Here is an 8,347-nt window from a genome sequence, read left to right as displayed (position 1 = left end):
CACTTTATATCATTCGTATTATTTCATATTTATATATTTTGTATCGTCAACACAACAGATTCCAGTGTTACGATAAAAGTTTGTCTGATTCTGATGTTTATAGTATTAGTTTAATAATGTATTAATGAAAAGCAAGTTTTATAAATTAACACGAGGCGATACAATTGTTTATTTCTTGTTTAAAGGAATGACAAAAAAATATCTTAATTTATATTTAAATTGACGATTGCATCAAGAACTCTTCAGTAAAAAAGAGCTTCTTTGGTAATAAAAAAAAAAAAACGAACAAACAATTAAGAGAGAAAAAAGAAAAATGTCAACGCAATAGTATAAATAAAACGATAACTTAAATCAGATAAAAGTAAATCCGCAACAAATCAGATCAGTCGTTCGATCCTAAAAACACGTAGCAACGCTCTGATTGGCTGCGGGGACAATTAATTGACGTAGCGCTGATCCAGTCACGTACCGGCGGTTCCGCCCATCACAGCGGCGGGGGAATCCACGCATGGTCCGTGGAAAAACAAGACCGTGGAGACAAGCAGACACACGGACGACCGAACACCGGCGTGGAGCAACATGTCTCTCCCAGTCCAGCCGGATCCAGAGGCGGACACTCGCAGGTGAGGAAGAACCGGAAACGCGTTTTATTTCTCCTTTTGATTCTATTTTTTAAAAATCCTCCTCCTGTGATCTCGAGGCGTCAATGTCCGAGCGTTGCGAGGCGGACAAGTTTATTCTGTTTGCGGCATAAATGTGTGTCAGACGGCGGCGGGGATGACGCTGCAGTAAGTGCGGTAAATGCGCAGGAAGAAAATGTGCGTTATCATGGAAGCTCGCGCCACAAACACACCTGTGATCATCCCTTTGATTCAGGACCGACATCCGCTTTGAAGTTTTGTTGCAGTGTCCTTTACTGGAGCCTCGCATCCGTGGATGGATTGTTTTAATTTAAAAAAAAAAAAAGCGACGTTGTATTTTGACAGATTTGCAATCCCGTTTGTGTGTTTGTCCTTCAGAGGTGATCACACTGCTACACACACACACACACACACACACACACAAACACACACGAGTCACCTCTGCTATAGTCTCGGTCAGCAGCTCAATTGTAACGTGACAGAAAGTCATTTTGATTTATACCTGCAGTCAAAGGTGTCCTCTGTCATTTTCTGATTTTGAATGTAAAACTCAAGGGCCAAAATGGGCCATTTTTTTTGTGGCCCCTGTAAGACGGTTGCTTACCAAATCTAACAGATAAATGATTTAGATAAATAAGGTTTGATAGATAGTTTAGATTCAGTGAATCCCTGGAGGGACTTAAGGGACCCCGGGGGCCAGAGGCGGGCGGCACACACTTGACGGGGCCAACATGCATTTGTTTTGAATTGTTTTATTTGTTTTTGTAACTGCGACAACAGAGGGCAAATTGTCAACCTTCATTCAAACCAGGGGTCCGAAACTTCAGTGACACGATAATCCGTGGCCCTCCATTTGTTGTCTTTGTGAGTGCAGGCAGAGAATGGGGGGCCCCCCTCCCTGCCAGTTTAGTTTTAGACCCCTGACTTAAACCCATGATCTTAGTGATTTCCGGCTAATGCTACTAATGCTTACAAGCGGTTCTAAAATTCTGCTAGCCAGCTAGCTAGACGCTAATCTATGCTGTGTCAAGCGAAGTTCATTCTTTTATCAAAAAAATTAAAGGTGACCATTAAAGTCTATTAACTAGCAACGTTAAAACAAAATTAAACATCTGGCAAAATGGTCGCAATAAAGATTAAATAAATAAAAAGTTGTAATATTAAGGTTTGTAAGCATTAGCAAAGGGAAGCTAACATGTAGCCTTAGTGCTAGCAACCTCAAATGTGACTTGTTTCATCAAAGGTGTGACATAAAACAAGAGTTATCGATGACATGGATGAGACGATATGACGTAGTACTTGAAAATATACTATTTTATTACGTTTATTACATTGGCATGTTAGCATTTGTTTGCTAATGTTTGACTGAACATAACTTTGTGGTTGAATGACAAGTGCTGTGTCTCAAATCGCATACTAGCGTACTCAAAGTTAGTATTTTTAGTGCGTAAGTGCATCTCAATTCTTAGTATGTGAAATTTAGTGCGCCATGCACACTAAATTGTCGTACTAAAACGCCCAAAAAACTGAGTATGGTTCGATAGACACTATCTACCCTAAACGGCCGCCATCTTAGTGACGTTGTAAACAGAAGTTACGTCATATATATATATGCATATATGTGTATTTTCCGCAGCAGTAGGAGGATGACACGTCTTCGGTGCTGATACCATCTTAAATATCTCACCTATATTTCGATTCTCATATTTTTTCTTTATTTCTTTTTCCAAATTTGCAAAACGTTCTGCCAGCAGGTGACGGCGATGGCGTTCAAACAGGTGGTTGAAACCATCGTTAAATAGAAGTAGAAGAAGAAGCTGTCGCGTCATTTCCTGTTAGTGTGTAGCAGCAGAGTTTGATTTGAGACATACTATCTGTGGAGAATTTGCGTACTAGTTAGTATGTGCACTATCCTGATGCATACTAACTTCAAGTAAACTAGCGATGATGAATGAAATGACATCCGCTACATAAATTAAGCTAACTTCTATTGTATCTGGCATTAAGATTTTAATTTTCTTCATCGAGAGTTCTTACAACTAGTTTTTCAATGTTTGTAAATATTGCAGAGTCATTGTTGGGGAGCAGGGGCGACGCTGATCCGACTCCCTAATCCATAACGGCTCCCTCCTGCGATGAGCAATATTCTCTGGCTACAAGTCCCTGCTGTTGTGTAACAATGATGGATTGTTGGAATGAAAACAGAAAGCGGGGAGGAGAAGACGATTACCGTAACTCTTAGATTAGACGCAGACGAGGCATTGTTCTTGAGGTTATTAAAATGAAAACATGATGGGGACAAAGTCAGGAAGTAATTGAGCTTTAATGATGTTTATACTTTCAAGAAGAACTGTGTGATCCAGTAAATCAAGATTCATGTAGGATTACATGCACACACACACCATCCTCCTATTTATTCATCTGTCAATCCATCCATCTTTTTATCAATGCATCTATACATCCATCCTTTCATTTATCTTTTAATCCATCCATCTTTTCATTCATCAATCCATCCATGCATACATCTTTCTGTTTATCAATACCTCTTTAAATCCATCTTTTTATTTATCTATATATCCATATTTTTATTTATTAATACCTCTATACATACATATTTTCATTCATCCATCCAACCATGCATACTGCTTTCTGTTTATCAATACCTTTTTAAATCCGTCTTTCTATTTATCTATACATCCATATTTTTATTAATCAAAACCTCTATACATACATCTTTTTATTTATCAAAACCTCTATACATACATCTTTTTATTTATCAAAACCTCTATACATACATCTATTCATTCATCCATCCATTCCTCTATACATCCATCCATCCCTCTATACATCCATCTTTTCATCCATCCATCCCTCTATACATTCATATTTTCATCCATCCATCCATCCCTCTATACATCCATCTTTTCATTCATCCATCCATCCCTCTATACATCCATCTTTTTATTTATCAATCCATCTATGCATACATCTTTCTGTATATCAATACTTCTATACATCCATCCTTTTTATTTATCAATACCTCTATACAGCCATCTTTTTATTTATCTTTTCATTCATCCATCCATCTATTGTTTTGTACATCAACCTATCATCCATCCATTCCTCATTCCATCATGTCTATTCATTTAGCCATCAGTCAATCCATCCAGTCATATGTTCATCCCTCTATGTATCATCCATCTAACCATCCATCATTCGCTTATGCCATCAGTTCATCCATCAGTTCATCCATCCATCATGTGTAACAAACCTCTTCTGCTCAGTTAAATGATCTTCTCTAAAGACATTGTTGCTGTTAAAAGACACATTAAGATTCATATATTTAATCATTCCAGCCTGTGATAAAGTATTTCTGGGTCATATTTGTCGTAACAATTTCAACAGAATGTCATGTCGGCGACTTTATTAGTTCATAGCTCACAACTGTGTGTGAAAGTCTCATGAATGTTTCATTGCTGCGCATAAAAAAAGTTCCTCTGGGCTAAAACTTGACGCGGGTCATAATGTTATTGACGACTTCACTCTGACTGTCAGTGTTGATGGTTTGAACGGGGTCATAGGTCAAGCTTTCAAACGTGGTGAAAGCGTCAACAAGGAAGAGGGTGGATGGTAGTAGCTTCTTCTGCTGCTGCTGCTGCGTTCACTGACACGTCTGCAGGCGGTAACTGGAGCCCACCTGGGTGTCCTCGCACCGAAGACCCTCGGGCCTGCAGGGTCCGGTCCTGACTTGTTCTCCGGAGTGTTTAGCCAACACCACGACCACGCAGCCAAGAATGTCTACACTATCATGCTAATTCTGAGGTTGCTGGTACAAATCCTGGCTTTGTTTTGACGTGCATGTGGAAAAAAAACTCTACCAACCTTTCAGCCTCGTGATTGGCTGATGAGTCGTGTGAATAATTCATGCTCGACCCACGTCTGCGCATAACTCTTCATTCATGTCAACAGTCCAGGACGCCTCTCAGCGTCGCTGCACTTTCTCTTCGCTAAATGAGTTTCGTAGCTTTTGTCGCCAAGATTTTCAATTCAATTTTACTTAAATTGACAGTTCACCCAAGTTCAAATTTAACTCATTTTCTACTCTCATCTCTCATTTAAACACATTGCAAGTGTCAGTGCGCAAGACTTTGGCTGCATCCTAGCATAGCAGCGTCCGCTCAAAACATAGACTTCAATGTATAGACTTTTTTTTTTTCCGAAAAAACTTAAATTTCAAAGCTTCAATACAAGAGGGCCATTACATATGTAATTTCGTACATATGTCATTTTGGACGAAGATGAAGCTAGCCTAGCAGCTAGCTAAACAGCCAGGCTAGCAGCTATCCTAGCAATGTCTGCTAAAAAATATTATAAAAATATAATTTTTGGAACAATTGCTTATTTTGATGCTTCAATACAAGATGGACGTTACAGACGAGCAGTATGAAGGTATTTGGATGTTTTTAAGTGTCTTTTTGGACAAAGACAACTGAGGTCCAGTCTCTACATTAAAATAAACAAACATTTTTGTCTATAACTCAGACTCGCATGAGGGTGGGTAAAAAAATGAGTGAAATTTGAATTATAAGTGAACTATCACTCAAGTGTCAACTGATTTATCTCAACTTTACATTTCAAGGTTTAAATGACTATATGAAGTAGAAAAACTTGTTTTCCAGCTCAACTGGATCCACCTCCTTCTGACACCCTGTTCTAAATGTTAAATATTAGCATGTCCACTCATCGCTTAAAGAACAAACATAAGGTTTAGTAAAGGTTCTCTGAATATGTTTAGCTATCATGCGGCAAATGTCATCTAATGTCGATCAACTCATGAGTCACCTTTAACTGACCCTTCAAAATAATACGCTGCCATCTTTGCATGCTTGTATTCGAACATCACGTGTGTGTGTGTATATGTGTATATATATATATATATATAAAAAATATTTTTTAAGTTTACATTGACCTGCACATTAGTTCTGATAAATATGTTCGAAAAAGTAGCGCCGTTGTGTGTAATATTGACCTCTACATGATCCTGGAAGGGAAAGTTGTCATCACTGGGGACTTCTTCCGTCCCACTACGCCTTTAAAGTTTTGGCCCCCGGGCTGTTTGTACTAGTTTTACGTGAAATGCACAGGAAAGTCCTGTTGATTCAGTGTAAATATTAGGACCACAAAGTGTGCGACTGCTCTGATGATTCAGGACTTGAAGTTGGTTTCAGTAAATATGACATCAGTCATCTGTTGACACTTGACGAAGGTGTTCTCCCAAAGAGTTTCCGACTGGACTGAAGTCATTGAGTTTATGAACATCTGACTGCTCAGAAGAGTCGTGTGTGGTGTCGGGACGACCGTGACGTCCTCTTTGTCCTTCACAGTGGATGTCGACGGCTCGTCCGTCTCCATCAGAGCGTGGGACTGATGTCCCACCGTCACAGTCGGACCCTCCCTCCAGAACAATCCCATTGTTCTTTACAATCAGTGTTTTGTTGAACCCAGACTCGACATGTTGCTGCTCAGCAGGTGCTACGTAGCAGTGACAGAACCACTGGAGGATGTCGCCACACTGTCAATCCAGTACCCCTGAAGCACCCTTTTGACCCTGTCTGACCTCTGTAGTTAGTTAGAAGTGTCACTTTTCACTTTGTAGATTTTGATTTTCTTCGATCACGTTTAAATTCTGGCAAAATATGGATGGATTTTCTTTTTCATTGTTATTAATATAATAAAATAAACTAAATATACGTATTATATTAATATATTCAATATTAACCCCCAATATAATAATCTTATGCATTATTTTTATTTTTTAAAGGTTCTGTTTATCAACCTTTATCATATTGTGCCCATATTTTGATTTACCAGTTCCATGTCTGTTGGTGTAAAGATTAAAAACTACATTAATAAAAAAAAAAGGAAATTTGATTTTAACCCTTTTTTAAAAGATATTATAAAAATATATATTTTACAACTTGTTTTAATTTTAGTTTAATGTGAAATGTAATTGTAATGCTCTTTAATGTTTTATTTATAATGCAAGTAAATAAATTTGTACTTAATTCGCCACAATATGCAGAATATATTGTTTGTTTATCTTGAATATTGCAATTTTTTAATTTATTGTCTTCACATCCTCTTTATTTAAAGTCACTTTTAGCAATTCCTATACAATATTTTACATTATTATGTTTTTCCTCATTTTCCAAATAATTGCTTGTTCAGCATAAATCAAATGTAAAATTGTAAATGTCAAAACAAAGTGAAATATGAATGAATTTCTTGACTCTGTTGCAATGAAGAAAAGCATCAATAATTGACTTTCTGTTCTTCCTAATTCCGTCTCTTCACTTCCTCATTTGTCTCGCTCCACCTGGAAGTCTCCTCGTACTCCCAACAACCGACCCAGTGATGTCAGAGATGATGAATCTCGGCACTAATCTACGGGAAAAAAAAAGAAGTTGCCAAAAAATGGTGATCCCAGATCAGCTCTTAATGACAAACCGCTGCTGGCAGCGACTGCGTGTCGCGCAGCTGTGACCTCCGATCGAGAAAAATCCCCAACATCTCCTCAAACGTGACATATTTACGAGCCTTAATTTCTGCCACAATGGAGACTCGAGACGCCTCTTATGACCAGATAAACACAGACCGTCCTCCGTGATGTTTCGACCAGATGACGAACATATTTGCCTGAAATTTCCGGCTCTGAGGGGAGAAATCTGCTTCTATTCCCACCAGACTGATGCTGAGTCTACATCAGGGACGTCCCATTAATTTTCTAAAAAATTTAGCTCAGGGAGTGTAGCTCTGCCAAGAAGGTGTCGTGTTGAGATTTAAAAAAGAAAAATGTTTTAGATACAGTACTTGTGGAGGGAAAATGTTCTGGTTGTTTTTAAAGTATAATTACATCTGCCAAGGAGCGGAAAACGTTATTTTGAGTTATGCTGCATACAAATGGAACAAGGCAGGTGGAAACATAAGTTCATTTTCCTCTGGTTGAGATTTAACTTGGAAGTTACTCAATTGTAGTGGATTTCGGAAGGTAAAAAGGGTTTCCTCGTACACTTGTGTGGCTTCTTACTGCTGCTGACTGCGTCGTTGTACTAAATAAATTAACTTTCATGTGTTTGTAGTGATAATATATGACTATATTGTTTGTTCGTGTTTTAAGAGGCATGTTTAGGGACTCTGGAATGTTAAAGGGGCTAGCATAACTTTTACACACAATTCTTGATATATTTGCGATATTTTAATTTTACATATTTTCTTTACGAATTTCACTGTGGAATGAGGCCCTTGGCATAGGTATGCACTGCCTCTGTGCTTTTCTAGTTAATGATTTGTTAAGTTTGAGCTTCACTTTGACATCAATCTTTGTCTCCTATTATCACTGATCAAACGTAATTCCAAATTTCCTGACAAAAAAAACCCCATATGAATGAAGAAAAAGGAAGCCTTAATTTGAGGGAATAAACTGGAACAATGCACTTCAGATAAAATGGAAAAAACGCTGAATGCTGTAAGGATGTAAATAAATCCAGTTGTCACTTTGGAAAACTTCACGACAAATATAATCACATTGTCATGCTTCCTATATTGTTCTCAATTTAATTATACTTATTTTTATGATGAGGAATGAGACATTTTATTTTAAAGGAAATAATTTGGTTAATAATTTTCGGAGGAGACCCACAAAATTG

General features: G+C 37.9%; 1 protein-coding gene across 1 annotated transcript in view; it reads left to right on the top strand.

Annotated features, from left to right (window-relative positions):
* Positions 1-575: 575 nt before the first annotated feature.
* The window catches only part of LOC148075609 (rho guanine nucleotide exchange factor TIAM1-like), a 54,546-nt gene continuing 46,774 nt past the window's right edge, over positions 576-8,347 (top strand). Inside the window, exon 1 of the mRNA XM_087795122.1 lies at positions 576-623. The gene's annotated coding sequence lies outside the window, so the exon portion shown is untranslated. The remainder of the gene's footprint in view (positions 624-8,347) is intronic.

Source organism: Callionymus lyra, chromosome 7 (genome assembly GCF_982586985.1).
Source record: "Callionymus lyra chromosome 7, fCalLyr1.hap1.1, whole genome shotgun sequence".
Taxonomy (NCBI): domain Eukaryota; kingdom Metazoa; phylum Chordata; class Actinopteri; order Syngnathiformes; family Callionymidae; genus Callionymus; species Callionymus lyra.
This window is presented reverse-complemented; position numbering and strand designations above follow the sequence as displayed.